This window comes from Lepisma saccharinum, chromosome 10, assembly GCF_977018435.1.
Source record: "Lepisma saccharinum chromosome 10, izLepSacc3.1, whole genome shotgun sequence".
Lineage (NCBI taxonomy): Eukaryota > Metazoa > Arthropoda > Insecta > Zygentoma > Lepismatidae > Lepisma > Lepisma saccharinum.
In genome coordinates this window covers 38,324,425-38,349,365 of record NC_139238.1, presented here as the reverse complement: position 1 = coordinate 38,349,365, position 24,941 = coordinate 38,324,425, and the positions used below count along the sequence as shown (strand labels likewise).

Sequence of the window (24,941 nt, the reverse complement as noted above, 5' to 3'; positions counted from 1 at the left end):
CAGGCACGACACGTTTTCTCCGTGGAAAAACCTACCCATGCCTTCAAATTTAAGTGCATGGAGGCACCGCACTGCAAGGGAAAGAGTATACGCTAACAATACACGCACAAGAGCAAATCGCAGATATTTAAATACTGCAAACAACTGTAGGTAAATGGGCCTCCCAAACGCACTAGTCTTAAGGCTGAGGTCTTGTAATCAAGGGATCCTTTCGATCCAGACATACATTGCAGTTAGTGTTGCCCACGGGCCGAGACGGGACAGGCTTTTAAAAATTCGAGACGAGATTGATCATGTGTCCCGAGACAAACGAATATTTTCGAGACGAGACAGCATTTCCACGAGACGAGACAGGGCAAAGTCTCGTCTCGTGGGCACCACTAATTGCAGTCTTTCGGATCCCACTTTAAACACTGTAGGTCAAGTCCTGATTAGCCCATCTCAGTATCAAGCGGACTTAAACAAAGGCTAACATACCGGGTGGTCATAATTAAAGTTTCCCTACTTAAAAAATAACATACGGGGTGGTCATAATTAAAGTTTCCATACTTAAACAAGCTATAACATACCGGGTGGTCATAATTAAAGTTTCCCTACTTAAACGAACTATAACATACCGGGTGGTCATAATTAAAGTTTCCCTAATTAAACAAACTATAACATACCGGGTGGTCATAATTAAAGTTCCCCTACTCACAACCTTCTGGAGCTCGTTCGAAGTATCGGATTGCAGAGAAACTTGCCATTGAGGCTATGGAGACCATTTTCACGACCAGGTGACGACGCGCATATTTCCACCTGGTGGTGAAAATTTGAACTTTGTTTTTTTTAATCAGCATTCGCTTCCTCATAGTATCTATACCCTCTATATCCATCGCAATCGGACTCCGCAGAGGGCTCTGAATAGAGAAAATTTAATTGTGGCCACCCGGTACTTGAGGCCTTCCGTGATGTGTGTAGTATTGAAGCTGCTTCCTTGTAACCAAGGGGTCCGGGTTCCATCCCCGGTGGAGACACATTGCACACTAGCCTATCAAAGCTTAAACAAACTTAGAACATTAGGCAAACCAAGTGCAGCAGATGATAATTGACACAGGTTGAGAAGAAGATAAATAATATGTGAAGATAGGCTGTGGATATTGCTATGTGAAGATAGATTGAGTTTTGTCTTTGTTTAATGTATTTAATGGAGTTATAAGTTACAATAAATGATGTTCTTAGTTACCGTTTTGCCTAATTGATAATCATTACAATAATCTTGTAACCAACATAATAGGAAGCAAACGAAGACGTTTATTAAAGCAGGCAACATAAGGCAAATTAAGACATAAAATCACTCTCTGCCAGTTACCTAAGAAGTCTCCTCCACTTCACTATCTAAAAGCATTAACAAATAATCATAATAAAAGATAGCGCTCCATTAAAACATACGTGCACATGTGCTCTAATGCGTCACGCACACAGGCGTCACATCGTCTCGCATATGCTCCACGTGCGACGCCCGAACTCGCGATGCGTGCGTTACAAGTGTCTTTACGTGCCGAATCGTTCTTTCCCTGCAACGGCCGTACACGAACTCATTACGAATATAGTAGTTTCGATCAAATTTTTAATTCGCAGCGGCATTTACTGGTGAACTCAATGGAATGTACCTAATTGTGAACAGAACTTTGACCTTTGACCTGGAGGATCGGTTCCGCAGGACGGAGATTCAGAAGTTTAGCAATATGAAGGCCCGAATGGGTACAAGGAGCTCATCTATAAGTTTACTATTTAATAAGCAAGAGCCCCTGGATCTATGAAAACTCGTGCTTGTTGAGGGGCTTCAAGACAATGCTAAAGGCTTTTCCATGGTCGGAATCAGATAACACTAGTTTTATTTACAATATAATTTTTAATAGTTTCTTAGTTATTGGTATTTTTCTCAGTACTTACGCAGGTTTATATTATTGCATATAACTTTAGTTATAAGGGTGGGCCACGGAAATTTCCGAATTTGTTTCGTTAGCTGTGCATTAAGGCCATGAGGAAAAAATTCCTTGTCCAATCAGACACGAGGATCCGAAACTGCTCCTTCCCCACCGACCGTTCCCTGCGGCGAGATTGAGAAAAAGAGGTCTGCGTGCCGGATGGTTGTAGGAGGGGAGAAAGCTTATCATCAAGCTTATGCCAGTAGTACTTTATTGTTTTCTTGGGAACCGATGGCGTAGAAAAATACATGAACGGAAAGAGAACAGATTGAAGATTATGTTTGTGGTGGGGAAAAGTCGAAACTTCCATTTCACTAGCAGTAACTTGAAGTGAAGTTGTGTCTCAATAAGGAATACATGGGATTTTGTAAATATTTATCCAATTTTATATTTTAGAGATCGTATCTAGCTTAATAATCAACTTTAAAAACCGCTTCCATTTGCAACATGAGGAGAAACTCATACTCTCGTGCAGAATGTTTTATTTTCACCCAGTAGCATTGCCCTTTCCGACGATATTGGAATAAACGTACGTCTGCTGCGAAACTGTCACTCCTCGCCTTAATACAGTTGGTGAGGAGGTGGTACAGTCATAGATAGTTCTTCGGCTTGCAACAAACACACTAAAAATAAATAGGTTCGTTACAACCAGAAAGTATCTGTGAATGTACCACACATACATAATTTTGCCCTTCACCCCTCCTCAACCAGGCACAACATGTTGGCGTTCATCAACTTTTACTCCAAGCGTTTTGCTAACTTCCGGAAATGTAGCCTAGAGAGACAGTGATTAGAGTATATAGGTAGATTGATTGGTTTACTTAACTTCTCTTTTCTGCCACCTTTTTACTAATCGCAAATATGGGCATGAAGGATAAGATGTAATGTATTAAAGAACACGCACAAACACATAAGGACAGGACAAAACACGGGCCCCGCTGCCCGTGAGTCCAGACGCCAGAGCCTCGCTAGTCTGCAAAATGCAGTCCAGGCTGAAAGAAGGTTGACATTAAGATGTGTGTGTAGAAAGAACAACCCCTTTACACCACGAGAATATCAGTAGAATCTGACCCGCCGGCAAAATAAGTGAATTTTTCGTTCACCATCTTCAAACACGATGATTTCTCTCTCAGACCAGGGTGTCTACAATAACAAATCCAAAACTCTTGACTTCTTCTTGGTCTTTCTTGTTTATGTTAACCTTTATTTATACGACCTCTACTTACATAACGTTTGAAATTAGTAACTAAAATATTTTCTATTTAACGAATAACTCCTACCAAAAGGCCGGTTAAGATGAAAACCGAAGCTATACTTTAATAAGAGCATTAGACTTGCTTTATCTATTAATGCATGTAAAAATGAATACTTCAGACTTCATCCTGGATGGGGAATGGCCACATTATTTAATATTTTTTTTACAAAACTTCCCTCATAAAAGAATGTAGTTCTTAAGAAAAAAAGCTGAACAAGGGTTATCCACATCTCAAAACAATTTTAGATTTCAAAATATTTATAAATTAACCGTCAGTGAAAGCTTGCATATGATAGAATAGGTGTAGACCTGAAAAATAATACAGCAAAGCAGCTATTACTCAGTCCAGTGCTCAAATTACCATCATAAATTAAGAATAAGAGCAATGGTCACGATTGTGATGGCCGAGGTTGAGGGGTGACCTATTCCGAAGACATTCATCTGGCAGACTAATGAAGCTCTGGCATGTGGATTAACAGGCAATATAATCCTCCGTGAGGTTCGTGTTGTGTCGTCCACATATGTTTGTGATCGGCCCTTCATCCTTCTCATCTTACCACCCATCATCCTCATCCTTGCGATTAGCCAAAAGTGGCACAAAACCGAATTAAAATACAATGAATCAATCATTGTGATAGTGAAAATTCTTGACTACAAGAATAATTTGTTTACTTTCTTCACTGGTAGACGCCATAACGCAATACAAGGCAAGTCATTGGAGCGATCCAGGAACTACCAGAAACTCAGTTCAAAATCTCTCAATTTACAGCAGTTTTCGTAATCACAATATTTGTGACTTTTCCTCACTTGATGCTCTAAAAAACACAAAAGAGAAAAAACAAACGAATTTACCAGCAAAACCTAGATTTAATCCGAATTTGTAATGCTAACGACTGAGGGCAATCTATTCTAGTCCTTGCCACTTTCTGTCTCTGTCTCTCTCTCTGTCTCTCTCTCTCTCTCTCTTCCTGACAGCGTCCGGAGGCTTAACGCGTCTCTGCGATACCTCCCGGACGAGCCCTGGCTTTATTGCTTTCTTACTAAGCAAGCGCAAGACTTAGGCGACCGGCTTAAGAAGCTGAAGACGTCAACCGCGTGCTGACACAAGAACCATTAATCCTTGCGAACAAGGAAAAAAGGAACAATCCCGTGGGAAAGAAAAGGTTCCCGGCATCAGCAGAAATTTATCTCCGGAAAGCAGGGCCGTGTTACCGCGCTCAAGCTCCGGGCAGCCTCAGCCACTTGGAACGTTTGTGGACCGCCGCGCTTGAAGCATTCCTGGCTTGTTTTACATGTCAACCGAGTCAATGGACAGCTCGTGGTTCGATCTTCACGGAGTGCACTCGGTGAAATTTCTAGCATCCCAGGAAGGTGCGACTACAGAATACCTTTGGCAAAGCTAGCACTGATGTCGGTTGCAGTGGAATTCGATTACAATGTGGAACTAATTGTGCAAATTTTGAGAACGTGTCCAGCGCTTGGTTAAGACCGTAACGATTCTCGCTGAGTAAAGGGAAGAAGATTTGGATCGATTGATTTCACATGTATTTTACTTCGCTTTTCTGCCAGGTTTGGCTACTCGTAAACATGAAGACTGACGATATGATGAAGGCACACCACACTCACAAAGTCTCTGTCCACGGAACCCGTGGCGTCGTAGACCGCAGTGCTAACCATTCCGCAACGGAGGTTGGCGGAAAGGATTTGGAATAAAAGCGTGTAGCGAGAAAGGAAAGAGATCTTCCCGCAGGGACGATGATGTAGACTCAGAGAAACCAGAGTTTGGGGATCCTCTCAACGAAGTCCCGCCGGACGAGGGTACCTTGTCTCTAGGTAAAACTCCATTCATACCCCATGCCTCACCTGATGCACGACAGAACTCTTTTCTTTGTTTCCTTGATTCTCTTGTTACCTATCATTGTCTACTTTTGTATTCAAACATAACAAGTGGTTCAACAGCCCTTGAGAGCAAGGGCCAACCTACAGACTGCCGGTGTCACATTGTGAAACGACCCCCACGGAAAATGTTCCCCCCGGAAAAAAGAAAAAAATATTACCATAGATTAAGTCCATTGTGAACTTTCCACTCTCATCGTAGAATTTCCTGCCTCAGTAAACACAAGGGGGGGATGAAACACAATGCGCCTTAATTATTGTACATCGTACCACCTTCAAATTCATACATCAGTAGAGGAGCGTTTTACATCAGTATACTTTTGTCTCCCCGAACAAACCAGTCGTTGTAGGTTTTCACGATGGTGGGTGGGCACCGGTCCCATACACTGGCCGAAATCACAGGAGACAAGTTGTTACGTTTCCCGGAGGAGACTCGAACCAGCGTGAAACTCGGGAATTATTCTACGCGCGTCCCGTAGACTGAGTCCAAAGCCTGATGCCTTAGTACGGTGTATTCAAACGGTGAAAGAAAATAGCTTGTTTTAGTCTTGAGCTCATCAAGATGTTCGCGGAGTGTTTGAGTTGCCGATGCGAAGAGCTTTCACGATAGGTCCAATGTGATGCTCCACAGGCAAATGTGGAAAAACATTGTAGGTGTGATATGTTTATCGGTGTGGTGTTTGCCTAAGCAGTATCAGAGCGAGTGATACTTTGTCAACATTACCGCACTGTCTACCTACCTCTACTGGTACTTCTAACGTATCTCTCAATCAGGCATCTCACTGCCTGTCATGCCTGCCCCCCCCCCCCCTTTCACCCATTCAATCATTCATTGGAACATACATATCGATGAATAGGAAAGCTGTATTCCCGTCCTATGGTTCTCCTTCATTACTAGCCGGGAAGTCCAGCTCTTTTCTAGCTCCAGCTATTTTTTAGATTTGTAAAAATTTAGTAAATTCATGGACTTGGACATTATTTTGAGTTAAATTAATTTTACTTATATGAAAGATTAAACCAATATTACGACAGTTCCCTGTTTTTGTGTGTGTGTTAGCTAACATTTTACTTGATTTATAGTCTATATAATTTCATTGGTCATCTACTGACATGACAAATGTATGACATCCGTGGGCACGACAATGAAATAACGGTACCGCTGATCCGTCGAGTCAATACAAAGAGTTATTTCAGGCTCTTGCTAGTGTGTGTGTGCGTGAGTACAAAACAATACATCATTTCTCTGCGCTTATCAAAAATCACGATCGGGGGTACCAAAATAGCTGGCTTCGGAAGGACAAAACCCCTTTAAACTAGGGCTAAATTCATGGTTAGGCAGCGGGAAAACGCTGCACCGGCGTAATAAAGACTGATGTGGGTTAGGGGTCGCGTGTATGCATCTCATGAATTAGTCGCCGAGAATACCGCTACGTCAATCTTTACTGGTACTTTACTCGGAGTTTAAAAGCCTCACTCAGATGCTGGTCTTGGAGCACGACCACGCGAACGCTTTGTTTTCCAAAATAGATCGCATCGTAAGGAAAACACACGTATGTTAACAAGACAGTGATTCATGATATCAAGTAAAATCATCTACATTTATATATATATATATATAAATAAATCATCCACGCAATTTAAGTATTTGTGATACAAAGAACTATGTACAGGATGGGCGGAAAGTCCCTTTACACTATCATAAAATAATATAAAGTTACTTTATCCGGTTGCAGCTATATAATCTTATCGGACAATCACCCTTACCCTTCGTGCAACCTTCCCCGAGCTATGCCTGGTGCTACTGACTACCGTGCTGCCTCCTGGTGGCAGAAGGAAAGCACACGCGTGCTTTCACTGTGGAAGAGCGTTTGGCGGCTTGTGTGTGGGTGCATGAACGTGGAATCACTGGGAAAACATTGCAGGATATAATGAACGACTTTTAGGTTCGTTTTGGCAAACCATCACCACCACGACCAACGTTATTGGGATGGGAGAAGAAGGCGTTTGCTACGGGAAGTGTTCTTGATGCTCCTCGGAGTGGGAGACCGAGCACTCGAGGCGAAACTTATGCCGCTGTGGAGGCAACGATTGAACTATCACCAATAAACTCACCACGCAAACGTTCTGCAGGGTTAGGCATCCCAAGAACAACAAAGCGACATATGAAAAAGGACTTAAAAGTGAAATAATTTTATAAAGCCTGTGTAAATGGACTTTTTCGCCCACCCTGTAGTTAGACATTCAAGTATGTTTGTATTTTGGTTATTCAGTGTCGCATTTCTTCCACTTTTGGTTAATCGCAAAAATGAGGGTGAGTGATGAGACTGACGAAGGGGATTTACAAAGAACACCTATGCACAGGTGGGACTCCAACCCCGGAACTTAATGTGTTCGGCTACCGAGCCGAATACATACGGCAATTATCTAATTAGAGAAATCGAAAGTAAAACTTCACACAAAATGCGATCAATCAACTTAATGTCCTGAGATATCCTGGGATTCTATATCCAGATAATATAAACCATAAATCCAAAGAAACATCAGAGTTACGATCAGCACGCTAATCACTACGTCAGAGAAGACAATACATTAGATTGTCTCTCCCATTCTCTGTACGCGATAGAAATGTACAATCGGCGTCAGAAGTGGCAGCTATTCGGCACTAGAAATATATCGGATTGCATAGCATTTCAGGATATCGGATATCACGGCATTTTAGAATATAACATCCTGCAAACCGACCATTTACAAAGACAAAAACGACTTATAACAACATTAATAATAATAGTAAAATATAAATCCAAAGAAACATCAGTGGTAAGCCTAGCACTTTAATCAAATGACTATATCAGAGACGATAGTGCAATATTAGATTACCGCTGCGAATGTCTGTACACGATGCGACTGTACAGTCACGGACACTTCTGGATTGCAACAATCCCACTGACTTTCAATGGGATACAGCCCAGAAGTATCCATCATACGTCAACAGAAATGGCAGTGATTCAGCACTCGAAACACATCGGATTGCATATCATTTCAGGATATAATTTCCTGCTAAGCGGTCATTTTCCTTTTCGCTGAACAGCAATCGCCTTTTCACGTAAATGATTGCACAAAAAAGCTATACCCGATAGCAATGCACACCTAACCAATTACAGAACGCGTTAATATCTGACCGTGATACATGGGACTTACAGTAGTAGCAAGACCCGGCTAAATCCTCCACCTCGGAAACACGAAGGGAGAAAAAGAGGACTAATTAATACGCAGTGGAAACCGGAGCCGGCGGAATGTAAAGCCACTTACTCACAGAGCAGAAAAAAAAACAGGTGGTTCCTAAAATAACGGGTAAAAAGGGTAGGGCGGCAGGTGAGCTTCACGACACGCGCAATTACTCATTCAAAGTCACGGACGACATACTTTGGGGAAAAGCGCGCGCACAGGCATAATTAGCGAGAGTCCACGTAGATTCTTCTACTCCTGTATCGATCTCTTATGCTCGTGGCTATATTAAGGAAGCGTCGGGTGGAGCTTGAAACAGTAGCAGGGAAAACACACGTGGGCAGAATATAACCTGCATGAATTGTTTTATAGGTATACTAGCGTGGACACAGAATTTCGCTTGGGTGGGCTCGAAATTGGGGAAAATATTTTCAAGTGGGCTCTATTAAGGTGGTCATGGCTACTTACTTAAAGTCTTTATTTTGCCCACTTTATTTCTCCATCTCATACTTCATTCTGCGCGTTCTACCTTTTCTTTCATTCTCTGTTTCACCCATTCTTTCTGTTCTTTATCAGTTCAATTGCTTCCTCTTCTCTCTCTCTCTCTCTCTCTCTCTCTCTCTCTCTCCCCTCCCTCCACTCGTTTGTTTCCCTCAGCCCCTTCGCTCGTTTGTTCCCTTCCACCCCTGCTCAACCACCCAACCCAGTTCGTTCGTTTTCCCTCGTCCCTTATTTCCGACCGTTCGTTTCCCCTCGTTCCTTTTCTCGGTTCGTTTGCTTCCCCTAGTTCCTTTTCTCGGTTCGTTCGCTTCCCCTAGTTCCTTCTCTCCGTCCATTCATTTCCCCTCTCGTTGTTTCTCTCTGTTCGTTCGTCTCCCCTCTCGTGGTTTATCTCCGTTCGTTCGTTTCCCCTTTCATTCCTTCTATCCGTTCGTTCGTTTCCCCTTTCATTCCTTCTCTCCGTTCGTTCGTTTTCCCTTTCATTCCTTCTCTCCGTTCGTTCGTTTCCTCGTTCCTTGTTTCACTTGGTTCGTTTCTCTTCGTATTTTCTCTCAATTCGTTCGTTTCTTCTCTCAATTCTTCGTTTCTCCTAGTTTCTTCTCTCAATTCTTCGTTTCTCCTAGTTTCTTCTCTCAATTCGTTCGTTTCTCCTCGTTTTTTCTCTCAATTCGTTCGTTTCTCCTCGTTTCTTCTCTCAATTCGTTCGTTTCTCCTCGTTTCTTCTCTCAATTCGTTCGTCTCTCCTCGTTTCTTCTCTCAATTCGTTCATTTCTCCTCGTTTCTTCTCTCAGTTCGTTCGTTTACCCTCGTTCCATCTCTCAGTTCGTTCGTTTACCCTCGTTCCATCTCTCAGTTCGTTCGTTTCACCTCGTTCCATCTCTCAGTTCGTTCGTTTCACCTCGTTCCTTATCTCCATTCGTTCGTTTCCCCTAGTTTATTTTTTCTGTTCGTTCGTTTCGCCTCAATTTCTCTCAGTTTGTATCCTTCACTTTTTCTCTGTGTTCAGTTTCCTTTTTTCTTTCTTTCGCTTACTCCTCTGTTTCTTTGTTCCTCTCTTTCCACTTTTCTGCTACATAACTCTTTCTATTTCCTCTCTCTATATATAAAATGTTGATATAGGCTCTTTACGTGGGCTAAAACAGCGAGCTCAACCAACCCTTGCTCGCTCGGCGGCGACGGACATGTATACGTAAGTTCAAAGATGAGTGAATACAAGTTATCCATCAATATTGCTTCCACATTACACCTTTATTATAAAACAACCCTACCTAGCGAGACCAATGACGTAGGTTAAGAAAGGTATCGGTGAATTGGATTAATGTGCCTTCACCTCTTTTCTTTAATCGTCTAGCCTGTAACTGTTCCTCTTTTTTATACTTGCATAAAACAATTGTTAGCAATTTACGATCTGAGGAAAACAGTCCGAAATAAACAGCATAACCCTTAACCCAAGCTCTTAATATTCAGAGCGACGGAGAGAAGGGGGAGGATTTCGGACAAATAATTATTGTTCATAATTCAATTTACATGTTATGATAATGAGTGGAGAATTAATGGAGGGAGATTAGAATATGAGAAACGAATTTCGCCTCAAGTTGCGAGATTAATAAAAACGAGCTCCCTTGCGAGATAGCATTCTCATCTCTCCCTTCTTGCCCTCTCCTATAAATAAGGGTGCGAGGAATGGTTGCGCGCAAATGGGCCGAAGATAAGCTAAGCTTGATGAAAGCGAGGGCAAGGCTTATCTCTTTTTACCTTCTTCATATACATTGCTTCGTCTCAAATATCTCGTCCTCCACTGCTTCAAGTTCTTGGGAGGGAACGTCTTTTACTTTATGAACTCGCGGTTTCATTACACGTTGGTTCACCCATTCTCTAGACTACATTGTAATCAAATGTTAAGGTTTTGGCCAGATCGCGAAGTTATGGTCCTACCTTCGATCCTGACAAATGATTGGATTTTCATTTGAGTTTCTTCTATTTCGCCAATTCACCATACGCTTTCATCGTCACAAACAGTCTGGAGATATAAAGACCGAATAATTAACAATGCATAAACCTAATTGAACGTGATGCATGGAGGCATCGAAATGAACAAATCTTTACACATGCGTTTGAAATAGCACAAGAACCAAGTACATACAATTTCCAATATGCTTGCAGTTATATTTATCATATTTTCCTTTCTTCAAGTATTACAATTCCAGTACTTGCTCGTAAATGCATGGGAATAATGATAAGTAGATGAAAAAAATGAAAGAAGAAACACAAGTTAGTAGTAATGTATTTTTGTTATGTTACGTCGCGTTCCGTCCACTTTTGGCTAATCGCAACGCTGGTGAGTGATGATTAGATGAAATTGATGAAGGGGCAGACACAAAAAACACCCATGCCTAAGAAGGGCTCTAAGCCCAGGGTTGAAAGTCGACCACTTAACCGAACGGATGACTGATATACGCACTTCCAAATTAAGCATCATTTGTTTTGAAAAACAATAGAATATCCGGACAAATAAATATCCAATAACCAATAACAGTTTATCCGTATTTGTCATCCTTCTTTCAATGTTGATACATTTCTCACTGATCGATCTTCACGTTCACTTTTAAGAATGAACCACCAACGACAATTTCATCTACTTTTGTGAAAACATCACGAGAATACCAACATCATGATGTCAACATTCTCAGTGGTACTTTGTATGATTAGAACGGGAACAATGACTGAAAAAAAGGCTGGAAAATAGCCTGAACGACATCAAAAATTAAAAAAAGAAGTTCGTTTAAAGAATGCAGAATGAGCACTTCCATTTATCAGGCTATGACGTTCCGAGGAGAAAAAACAAATGCATTAACACGATATTCCGGGCGAGAGAGTCGGGAACTGTGCATTATAATCATCGTTTCGGGTTCACAGAAGCGTGAGAGATTGAATGCATGTGGACACTATTTCTGTAGGCAGAAGAGTGGGGGGCAGAGGTGGCTTTCTCTTCGTGGAAAAAGCGGCCACTAAGAATAGTGACGTAGCAAGACGAGGACCGAACCAGTCTCGTTCTCGCCCCGCAACCGATGGACCATCGCTCTATCTTTATTAGTTATAAAGTTGTAAGGTTTTCTGGCGAAACTTGTAATTCCGCCATATTCAAGTTGGCGGCCGTATTTATTTTTAAATCTGAAAAACGCATATGCATATAGGATTTCCTTAATATTAATTACCAACGTGAAAGAAATCTATTGAGTTGTCTTCGACTCCCGTCCTGAGCATAGGATTCTGCGAGTGTCACCTTCACCAATCTCATCTAATCATCATTTGAAGGGTCGGGGGGACTAGGCAAGTCAAATTTCTGTCGTAAGCGACGTAGTTATGTCATTTCTTGCCATGTTGATGCTGTGCTGGACTTTACAACACGCTTTCTTTCGTTTCATGCATTTCAAACTTCCATTCGTTGAATCATGTGCATTCTTGCACATTTTTATTTACATGCCTACTAACATTTTGCAATTAAAAATTACATTTTCGGAACTTGACGAAAGATGGCTAACCTGGTCTTTCCCCTATTATCATAATAGACTGGATATCGACGTAAGATGCTATACAGAAACTTTTGAGATGGCCGTAATAGAGATGTTCGGGGGATATATATCAGAATGAATGTGCGCCGACACACCCAAATGCACTGTAAAAAGGTTGACTGGATGTATAACGGTCCAAGACCGTCAATTACCGTAAAAAACTGGCAATGACCGTTTTGACAAAGCATTATCTTTCTGCATGATAAAATATTCAAATTTAAATAAAAATTGTTACACGGAAGACTGTTCAATTTTAACGGTAATTTCTAACAGTGTACACAATTGAAAAATTACATATAGACTGTAACTTAGACCAATTGTTTAACGGCATTATCGAGAAAGATGCAGGAAGGTGCATCAACTGATGCATTAAAGTACAGGTTGGCATAAAAAGACATACACACTTGCATCACATGGTGCACTTTGGCGTTACCTTTACAATTGATATCCAAAAATATATCAACCTCTGAACTGACTCTTGTCAAACGCCACTGGTGCATCAAATATATTTGATGCGTTTAGTTCTTGTGTGTAAGGTGAGGAAGGGAACTTTCACGTAATTGCAAGTTAACACTGGAGCCTCTTGGATGGTGCAGTGTTAACGTAGTTCCCTTGTAATCAAGAGGATTCGGGTTCAGTGGTTCGTATCCCACTTTAGATCCCGTTCCGATTAGCTTATCTGTGCATAAAGTGTACTTAAATGTAAAAGCTAACCCACACTTCACTCAAATGGACTTATGGGTAGGAACAAGTTACTCTACCTTCTCCAGCCAACGGTGAACATTCAATCTCTGAATAAAATCCTTGGATAAACAGCTGCACCGAAACTAACACATTTTAAATAATACATTCAGCAATGCATTAAAGCTACCACTGGTATCTTTTCGGAGATCTGATCAGGGGATCCACCATGATATAGAGCCTCTCCTCCATTTCCCGCTTGCCGGAGAAACTCTTGCTTCAAGAACCCTGACAGCAAATCCCCTGGCAACGAAGAAAATGCGTCTCGAATTCTCCTCCATCTTTTTTTTTTTTTTTTTTTTTTTTTTTGCATCTTCTGTCTTTGTCTTTATCTTATACAAAACGCAAATGCGAAGCCTTCTTCCAATACCCCCCCTCACCCCTCGATCCAAACAGAATATTTCATGCACCGGGGATAGCGGTGGGGAGGTACATTCATTTCAATTTCCCCAAGGTTGCTAACCACATTTCGAACTTCTTGTTTGTTCCGAATCATCCACTAAATTACTTCGAAGGTCTCTCGGATTGAGAAACGGAGCCGTGGGTAGATACTCAATTTCATTGCATTATTTCAGATTCCTCGAGTAAGACCTGAGCCGTCGTTGTATGTTTGAAATAGGAAAGCAGATCGTAAGTTCAGTGACCACAATGCGACTAAGAACCAAATCGGTCGAGGAAAATAATCTGTAGTTCCGGACAAACTTAAAGCAAATCTGGCCTTACCATCGTCACCATCTTGATTTGGCGTCAAGAGAAGTCTGGTTACCACATGTCCCTTGGATGTTGCCGATTCTTGTAAGGACACCCATTTCGTGATCACACGCCTCGTCAAGATTGTGAGGAATGTAACGTCTGAGTTTCTTTAAGTCTGTCCGGAACTGTACGGAGGTCTGCACCTGCTGGTTTTAAAGCTAAGAGGAACTGCATAATCTTATCTACACTGCCTTCCAAAAGTTAAGCACGCAATGCAAATTTTCGAAAGCGTATGTGAATTTGAGTGGCTGAAAATAGCTTCGGATGTAGATGTCAGTTTTTATGTGTAGCTTCCTTTTTCTAAGTAGAGAGTGAATCATATGTACCTAGGTGATTAATCTGTGCTCTTGAAATATCATAAAAGCGAAGATTACGTGCAAGAATCATCACACTTTCGTTGAAGACGCCGGCATTCTAAAGGATTTGAGGTGCATTTGAAAGCTGATACAAAGTGTTTATAACTTTTGTAGGATTATTTTTGATAATATTCGTGTTTCTACGGCTGAAAGAAGACGAATAACAGATGGTGAGCGCTGGCGTGCTGTCGGACGCATTGAAACAGGAGAGTCAATCAAAGATGTCGCTATTTTCTTTGGCGTTGATCATTCTGTAATTTATCGATTATGGAAACAATTCCAAACAAGTAAAACAGTTGTCCGGAGACCTGTGGCCGGTCGTCCAAGGGTTACCGCCCCATCTGATGATCGATATATTGCTATCGATATATCGACGAGCGACCTTCACAACTGCTACACCCATGGTTGCAGCGACACTTGGTAAGACAATATCTGCCAATACTGTGCCCCGAAGGCTCCACATGAAGGGATTGTACGACAGAGTACCACGTGTTCGTGTTGCACTAACCGTCCAAGCCAGAGGGGCAAGATTAAAGTGGTGTCGTCAACATGTCAATTGGACTGTCTCAGATTGGTGCAACGTCCTGTTCACGGACGAGTCCAGATTTACCCTGGAATCAGATGAGCGTGTAAGTGTCTGGAGAGAACGAGGCACACGCAATCACGCCAAGAACATCATCGAACATCACGCATTCAGAGGTGGCAGCGTCATGGTGTGGGCTGAAATTTCAATGGGATATCCCACCGAGCTGTACATCTTTAAAGGCGGTTCTGTGACGGCTGTGCGGTATCGGAATGACGTCCTACACCCCATTGTGAGACTCTACGCTGCAGCAGTTGGTCCTGATTTCCTCTTTATGGACGATAATGCCCGTCCCCATCGAGCCAACATCGTTCACGAGTACCTGGAAAGTGAGGGCATTTCTCGTATGGAGTGGCCGGCGTATTCCCCCGACCTTAATCCCATTGAAAACCTTTGGGATGCCCTCGGGCGTGCTGTCCCTGCACGTTTACCTCCTCCAGCCAGTCTCAGATAGTTGGAAACTACCCTAATGGAGAAATGACCATTGCTCGCAACTGCGATGGTTGATCACCTCATTGAAAGCATGGAAAATCGTTGTAAAGTTTGTGTGAAGGTCCGGGGTGGTCACATACCATATTACTGTAAGTTTTGTTTTGTTTGTTTGCCTTTAAACATCATGTTAATGACCCAAATGTGACGTCATCATATAACTTCCGAAAAGTTTTTTTTTTTCTTTTTATCTTTGTACACAATTCTTGTTTTCTTTAATGCATAAACACATTTGGTACCTTCACTTGGAATTTTGTGTTAATCAAAGTACTTTTTCCATTTTTGTTGATTTTACCAACGCGTGCTTAATTTTTGGAAGCAGGTTTATATTCTTCTAATTTTGCCTCGCTTTCCTTTCCACTTTTGATTAATCGCAACGATTCAAGATGAATGAGGTTGCCAGTATTTGGAAGTAAAAGTTACTCTCCTCGATTAACGATAACTGTGTAAAGTTACTTTTTGAAATTGATATGTATAACTGTAACCCAGTAGTTCCCCCCCCCACAAAAAAAAATAACCAGTAATGAAATTAGCACTTATACAAGAAAGGTTCCTATATATTTGAACCTAGTAGACTGGACACTATACGTAATTGCTGATAAGCTGAAATTAGAAGTTACGAGTTGATATTTCTGAAAAACTTCCGCCATCATGGATTGAAACGAGAATTTTTTAGTGGCTTCGTATGCTCTCTTCAAACGTGCAGTTTCACATGTTTATGAAATTCCACTTTCTATCTTAATTCGTGCCGAAGATCTCGTACTATTAGCTAGAATACAGTAACTGTTAAAAAAGTAGGTTAGTAAACCGAAACTTCCCCAACACTGGTTATTTGGTGGAACCTGAGGAAGTAGAAAAACACCTTGAGCAGCGCTGCGGCGAATTCACAATTGAACACGATCCACCATCGAAGAGGACAAGAAATAGATTTAAAAAAAATCAAAGATCTATGCACATTTTTGAAAAATACTAGATTCTTGGAGTAATACACAAAAAGGTTAGAGCCGCGGTGGGTCAGTCGGTAGCGCGCCTGGCACGCGAGAGACCCGCGTTCGAATACCACGGTGGGTGATTTCAGGTGGAAAATTTTCCAGCCAAGCCGCCACATCAAGCGGCTCTGGGGTTCACCCAGAATCTTGCCTCTCTAACTGGGTACCTGTGAATATGTGAGTTTTAATTCTCCCAAATGTCTTCATGCGTTACAACGTGCGTTGGGAAGTTTTACCATTTTTTTTTTCCAAAGGTTAATTTATGAATATTTCAAATCCGTACGGTAATACTTTCATAATGCTTTATTAATAAATGTACTCTGCCTTGTATTAACCATTAGCTTTTACCAACTTCGAAAAGTACACTGAGATACCTCAGGTTTTTCCAATAGCATTCGACGATTTATTCACTCGACCGGGAAAAGCATTCTGTTTTTGCAGCCTAAACAGGGTCCACATCATGGGACACTCGTCCGACGAGTCGTTTATAATCTAGCATTAGAATTCACCGTTCAAACAATCTCCCAGTATTCCATCCACCGAAACAAAAAAAAATGGACAACAGAGAGTCCGGGTACATAGTCCCGGCAATCTATTTTCCTCACACGCCAATGCAGCATATCCAGTACGCGGCCGGCGATGTTTACACACAATCATGCAACGTGCTGAATGTAAAGTATTGGATTTCTCTGCAGTTATTTTTAGGACGCTTGAGTGTGTTTTTCCAAATCATGTAGCACTGCAGTGGTGGTATGGTGGAGGAGGACATATGTGAGTAATATTTATACTGCCATCACCACTTGGAATATGAAGTGGGGCGGGGCGTTTTTAAATCTGCTTAAGCGGAAAGTATGTTAAAACAAACTAGTTTATTCGAATTTGATGGGACCACATCTGTTTCCGCTAACCAAGAAAATATTCTATCTAACCTGTCTTGTCGTGACAGGAGGATTAGTACAGTCACGGCAACCAGTGTAGCGGGGGCGAGTATTACCATGAGAGTTAAGTAACTTAACTCCACCTAACTTCCTGGACAGCTACTACATCTAATTTATACTTAACTATCTCATTAACTATACACTGAAATGCCCCAGGCCGGTAAAGGCTCAGAACATTCCAGGTACCTAATTTAATATCCTTATTCCTAATGTAGATTTTATCCTTAGTCCAGATGATGTAGACTTATTAGGGGATGATATAAATACAATTAAGAATAATGCTAAAATATTTTTCAAAACTGCTAAAGAGATAGGTTTGGAAGTTAACAAAGAGAAAACTAAATATATGCTTACAGGCCGAAACCAAGTGTTAGGTAACAATCACAATATAATTATTGATAACAACTCGTTTGAACCAGTTTCCAAATTCAAATACTTAGGAGTAATATTAACAAGTGAAAATTATATTAAAGAGGAATAAAAAGTAGGCTTAATTCAGGAAATGCATGTTACTTCTCTCTTCATAAACTTTTGTCTTCTCGTTTAATATCTAAGAAACTAAAAGTTAAAATATACAAAACAGTAATTTTGCCTGTATTATTATATGGATGCGAAACTTGGTCCCTTACATTGAAAGAGGAACATAAATTGAGAGTATTTGAAAATAAGATCCTTAGGAAAATCTTCGGACCTAAAAGGGATGAGGAGACAGGTGAGTGGAGAAGGTTACATAATTTAGAACTACATAATTTGTATTCATGACCAGATATTATTAGAATAATTAAATCAAGAAGACTTAGGTGGGCAGGCCACGTGGCACGAATGGGCGAGGAAAGAGGAGTCTACAGGATTCTTGTTGGGAAACCTGATGTTAAGAGGCCTGTAGGAAGGCCAAGACGAAGATGGAGGGACAACGTTGAGATAGACCTAAAGGAAATCGGTAGGGATGGAAAAGAGTATATAGATCTTGCTCAAGATAGGGACAGATGGAAGGCCTGTGTTGCTGCAACCATGAACCTTCGGGTTTAAGAAGGCTAGAGAGTTAGTTAGTTAGTTAAGTAACTTTTCCAAAATGCATATACTGTACTGAATAGGTATAGGGGTTCACAGTTTCTCATAAGCCCGGAACGTGGTGCGGATCACGTCACCTGCAAAATGACCGAGATTGTGAAAATGCGGGGCCCTATCTTGACAATCACTTCAGACTAAGTTTGCTGATAACTTTTCCACGTTTTTCAAGTACAGTAAAGCCGGACAAGCAAAAGCCCCCCACCCAAAAAAAGAACAGAATACAAGTTGTTAAATGTGGTTAGAAGTCCACAAGAGAACTTCCCAAAGAAAAGGCAGTCAACCACTGATGGAATTCTGTTTCCCGCATACTTTGTACTGTATAGTGTATTTAGGCCTATGCCCTTTAAATACACCATAATAAAGGTGTTTTGTTGCTATAAAAGAAGTTTTAATGCACTTTCTACTGTTCTTTTAGGTTATTTCAGTTAATCCGGACTTTCGTTAAACCGGAAACTTATCCCCCATTAGTCCGGTTTAATGAGGTTTTACTGTACTTTAGAAATACCGTTCCAGAGAAGTCTACAATGATTTAGCATATTAAGAAATAAGCACTAAATCACCAACGTTTTATGCTATTCACCAAAGCTGAAAATAAATTCTCAAAAATGAAACGTAAGATCACTTTGGTGCAAAATACCTTCAACCACGAAGCTGGTTGGAGGGGAAAATATAATGTCGTTTCTCGTTATTCATCCTGGCAAGGAGAAAAGAATCGGTCGGCATTTCCATGACTTTTTTACTCTTACATTTGATATTCACTACTTTACCAGTTCAAAGGAAACCTTGAGTAGTAAATATGCCCCAAATTTACTTCGCCAATCCACGAAGAGAATTTCAACGGTTTGCGTAATACCACCAGACATGCTGGCGTGCCTGGACTCCTTTGTAAGCTCCGCGTGTGACCTGGTCCCTGGACAAATCCTCTGATCTTCACCGACAATCCTTCATACCCTGCCATCGTTCAGAGACCGCTGAGATAAATCAACTTTTCTCTTTGCAAAACTACTTCTTTCTCCTTTTGTTTCCATCAAATTCGCCAACCTCCAACGCGAACAATTAATTCCTCGTGCACGTTTCTGAATTTCCGGCTGTCGAACGCAAAAGTCTTTACGGAATCAATAATGCTCGGCGCACTTTCGAAGAATATACGGCACGTTTCGTTTCCAATTTGAGTTTTTGCTCTCTATTCGAAAGAACGTCAACATCAACGAAGATCAGAAGGAACTTTCTTTTCGGCACTCAAGGCCGAATCCATTACGCTCACGTGGGACTCTGTTTGGATTATTACGAAGCCAGAGTATCGCTTGGGAAAGGGAGTTGTCTCACGCTCACATCAACTTTCTTTGGCTGGAGGAGGAAAGGGGTTGCACGGAAGGTGACACTCCATTTTGTCTTTGGGCCAGTGTTTCGATTCAATGATTTGGTTTATTTTACTTCGCTTTCCTATCACTTTTGGCTAATCGCGAAGATGAGGATGAGTTATGATATGATAACGGGACACTCACAAAGAACACCCATGCACAGGCCGGAATTCGAACCTGGGACTCCTCGTGTTGTAACGCGCTTTGCTAAGCACTCCGCCACGGAGATCAGCCGCAGAGTTTCCAAATCAAAATAAATTAAAATGAAGGAGAAGACCATTGCCTGCCTTTTAAAAAGTGGCAACACAACAAATAATCAAAATTCGATTAATCGAATCTGATGTAAACATTGTAAATGATTCGATGTCGGTTGCCATTTGATCTGAGATGTGTATCATCCACTTTTGTATTACCTACGCTGATTAAGTGTCACAATTTCAATCTACTCCCATTTCCCTCATTTTTTGGTGGGGGGAGGTCACAGGAGCTAGTACAGCAGGTACACGCCGATGTATCCCATACAGGAGGAAAGTTGTTTCCTATTTAAATTATTTACGTTGCTTTCTTACCGGATGAACTGAATGATGGGAACCAGGTACATAACCGCGTGTATGTGTATCAACACACGCCCCCCCCCCCACACACACACAGCGAGTGAAAAAGGAAGAGGATCAAATTACAGAAGCCGAAGGCTGGTACAATTTTAATAGTTAATTTAATTGATTCTATTTATTAAGCATTTTTAAATCATAACCCAAAAATGTTCCTTCTAAACAATTCGGATGGATGGATATATATATATATATATATATATATATATATATATATATATATATATATGGCTCAATACATTAATACACTTTCTTACATTTAACTTAGTTACAGTTAGACTTCTATTTTTACAACTACCGCTATGTGTCTATGATATTGATATAACTTTCAAATAGCGTGATATTATGAAAATTAAGATGTTTGTAATATTTGATTACAAAATTAGCGCAAAAAAAATTTACTAAAGCAACTAGAGGGATTTGGACACGTTAAAACATTCCGCATATACACAGACATGTTGCGACAATTACACAGATGTCTTAGACAGGGTTCGAACTTCGGACCTGTGCCATCGTAGCACCACGGAAGCCGACCGAAATGGAATTTTTCTGTTTCGCCTCTTCAAGGGCCGTTTTCGTCCGGGCTAGGAACGCCAACGCACCTGCCCACACCTGCGTCGGTGAGAACATCGGTTGCTCTCTCGTCAGCGCCAACAACCAAACGCATAATCTCTTTTAACAAGCCATAATTTAGCCCCCAACGATTCGCGGCAAACGTGGAAACGTCGAGTCGATAAATTCCAGGGCGCATCCGAGAGCAAGGAAACGTCATGATTATCTCACATTTCGCCTTCGCACGGAGGATCGTTACAGCATCACAAGCCGTAAACGGAAAGTACTTTTATTCGGGAGGGGGGAAGAGTGTAGGAGGGGGAGAGGACACGTAGCGTTCTTCCTCACGTTCGCCCTGTGGAAATCGATTCCGCACCCATTGGAAGCACCTGTTGCTCTTTCCTCCGCAGTCACTGAACAATAAATTTTCGCTTTTATGTCCGGCAATTTGTGACGTTACCTTGGCAAAGTTAATTCTGCAATGCCTCCCGATAATTCACGATCCGTTATTTCGCCTTCGGGAAGTACCCACGACAGGCAGCAATGCGCTTGCAAAATGCACAGGCAGGGAAGTTCACACCTCTTGGCATAAAATGTACAGGTATGGTTGTTAGCTTATTAAGGCCTGGATCAAATTCTTTCGATGTGAATTTTCCACGTCAACGCTAAAACCAATAATTGTTATATTAAAAATTGTTGTGTAGTCAAGTGGTCTAACTTCGTGACGGAGTGGTAAAAAGCCAGGGGTCCAGGATTCGAATCCCGGTTAAGACACGGATATTTGGGTTGTCTGTCCTGAATAAAAAAAACTAGAGAATTGGGTTTAATTGACATGAGATTCTTGTGTGCAGAAAACTATCGCTTAGGGATTTTACTTTTAAAAAAATGGTTAACACTGTCGCCTTTGATGCGAACGGGCCGGGTTCGATTCCCGGTGGGAGCCCTGAAATTTCGGTACTGATCCTACATCGTGAGGACAGGCAACTGGGGAGCTACTTTAAAAGGTGAAGTAGCGAACTCCGATCTCGAAAGGCAGCGATGGGACTCAATGCGCCGACCACACGTCACCCAAAGAAAATACGCTTCGCAGGTCCTGGTCCTCAGAGGGCTGCTGTCCCATAGAGTCTAGTTTAGTTTATATTACGTGAAATCTATAGTAACATGTTTGGGTAAATCATTTATATCTTACAAACATTGTGAATATTATTGTAAAAATGTATTAATTAGTGTCATAAGGAAGCTCAAACAGGTACTTGCATTATTTTTCTTTTTTACATGTGCGTTATTATATAGTGTCACACATTTTAGGGAAGTGTGACCCAAGCATGAATTTTTGTCACGTAATGATTTTGCTTTAAATTTATCCTCTAAGAAAACTATTTTTGAAAATAGATGATTCCGCTTACAGACTAGCATGAGTTTATAGGAAAATGGCTGGCATTGTTTTTAGGAACCTGTCAGCTAAAGACAGTTGTTTTGTTGTAAGAAATCCAGAACTTACTGAAATTAGAAAGAAAGAACCATGGGAATGAGTTGATTTTAGCAAGATATATGCATTTAATAGTTGTGAAAGCAGTGTCAAGATCAGAGGGCGGATTTTGTTCCGAGTGGTGCATATATTTGTTATTTGTCCTCATTTTCCGCCACATTTAGCGACAATCGGGGTGAGTGATGATGAAATTGATGAAGAAATATTCATGCCGAGATTCGTACCCGGGACCTTGTAACGCGCTCGGCCACCGAGTGGGCACTCTTAGGTGTAAGGTGTCAGGAACTGGTCAGAATTATAATAAGATACAATACAACTCCGACCACTACGCAGAGCGCCATGCCCTTTTTCGCGTAAAAACTAGAAAGAAGAAGTCACCTAAGCGTCCTCTGCAAGGAGAAGGAAGTCACTCCATTACAGCCCAATTGCGGAGACGAACATACATTTTCCTGTGGCTATACACACACTGCTAAATTATGCACAAGTGCCATATCGACTGCCGGAGGACAGATTGTTTTGTCCAGTCCTTGCACGTCGCTCAACATAATTGGATAAGTTATTTTTCCGACGCTGCTATAAGGAAGGGTCGAAGTATCGAACCGAAGCAAGAAAAAGAGAGAGAGAAAAAAGGCAACAAGCAAATAGAGGACAATCGAGAAATCCAATACCAAGACAACGCGGCACTGCTTCTGTCTATGCTACCGTTTAGGGAATGATTTACGCTTTTCCGCCGGCGCTGCTTTTCAGCGGACGACGACGCGGCTGTCTCGCGGGAAGACAATGAGAGACCCCTCTCTTCCCGAAGGACCCATTATCTCGCTTTGAATGGGCAATGACTGCCACACAACGTCGCGATGGATAGACCTCTCAGCCCGAAAACGTAAAAGTGGATATGCGTCGGCGAAAAGGAAAACACGTGAATAGCGAAATGCGAACCGCGATTTGTGGCGGTTCCCGCCCTCCTCAACATACTTGTAGGGAAGGAAATGAAGACAAACAGCTGCAATAATAAATATTTTGTCGTGTATGAACACTAGATTCTATAATAGAGTTATAAATTATTTAAGAAAGCAGCTGGATCATGAATAGTTGAATTGAATTGAATTGAGTTAAAATTTCTGGGTGCGTCGGCACTTAAGGCCATTTCGCACCCTTCTATTTATACGGGAAAATATCCCTTATCTAAAATTCTGACTGAGAACTTAAAAAAGGGGTGTAAAGAGCCCCTTGGGAAAAACTAAAAGTGCAAGGTTGTAAAAAGACCTGCACGAGACAAACACAACACATTAAAAAGTCAGAATAAACTAAAAACCTCCTTACAGACGGTGGAAGAGTCCAGCTCTTCGCAAAAAACTAAAAACATGTGATAAAATACTGCTGTCATCACCCAAGAGGGATGACAAACAGCCGGAAAGGTTAAAAGTCTGCCGGAGGTAAGCAAGATCGACACATTCAACGAGAATGTGTCGGATGCTTAAAATAACATTACAAGTACGACACAACGGAGGGTCCAGCCCTTGCAGTAGGTGACCATGCGTGAGACGGCTGTGTCCTATACGCAGGCGGGTAAGAATAACGTCTTCTCGCCGAGAGGGACGAGACGAGGAACGCCAAACACCTATGGTGGGCTTAATAGCGTGAAGCTTGTTCCCCGTTTCCACATCCCACTCGGTCTGCCAAGTGTCAAGAAGGCGAGAACGGAACACATTCTGCAGGTCGCTAGCTGGCAAAAGGTGGACGAGAACGTCGCCATCTGCATCAGCAGACTTGGCGGCAGCATCAGCTGCTTCGTTCCCCTGGATGCCCACGTGGCTAGGGACGCAACAGAAGTGTACATCTGTGCTGGCAGATAAGGACACAAGCCGTCTGAATATGCGTTGCGCTACTGGATGCCGGGAATACGGCGAATCCAGAGACTGCAACACGCTGGTCGAATCACAGCACACAAGGACTTTCTTCAGCCCATTCACGTCTGCAAAGTCCAGTGCCTTTAGAATGGCGTACAACTCTGCCGTATAGATGGAACAGGCAGGATGTAGCAAGTAACTGGAACTTTTACAGTCTAGGACGAAGGCGCAACCAACTGATTCGAATGTCTTGGACCCATCCGTGTAAAACACATTAAAATTGGGGTGCTTCGCACGAAGTTCTAAAAACCGTTGCTGGTATACAACCATTGTTGTTTCTGCCTTTGGAAGAGCAGTCAGAGAGAAATCGATTGAAGGTGCAGGAAACTCCCAGGTAGGGAGAGGCGAAATGAGTGGAGAGACGCCAGGAAGATCACTGTCAACACCAAGTGCTGACAGGATCTCGTCTGCACGAACACCAAATGGTCTAGTGACACTAGGGTGGAGCCGATACCTTGCCAGCCTACCCTCGTCTGAGATGGTGTGGAATGAAGGATGTGAAGGCATCGAGCGAAGATGGAGGAAGTAGTTAACGACCAGTCGCTGTCTTCGCAGAGACAGCGACGGCTCAGATGCCTCTACATACAAACTGGCGACTGGACTGGTCCGAAAGGCACCAGTGCACACACGTATACGAGCATGGTGGACAGTGTCTAGGATGCGAAGTCTAGATGGGCGAGCA

The 24,941-nt window shown here is 41.9% G+C and overlaps 1 protein-coding gene across 1 annotated transcript in view; it reads left to right on the top strand.

Moving 5' to 3' along the window:
- 5-HT2B (5-hydroxytryptamine receptor 2B) overlaps positions 1 to 24,941 on the top strand; it is an 82,735-nt gene that overhangs the window by 14,986 nt on the left and 42,808 nt on the right. The window lies entirely within an intron of this gene.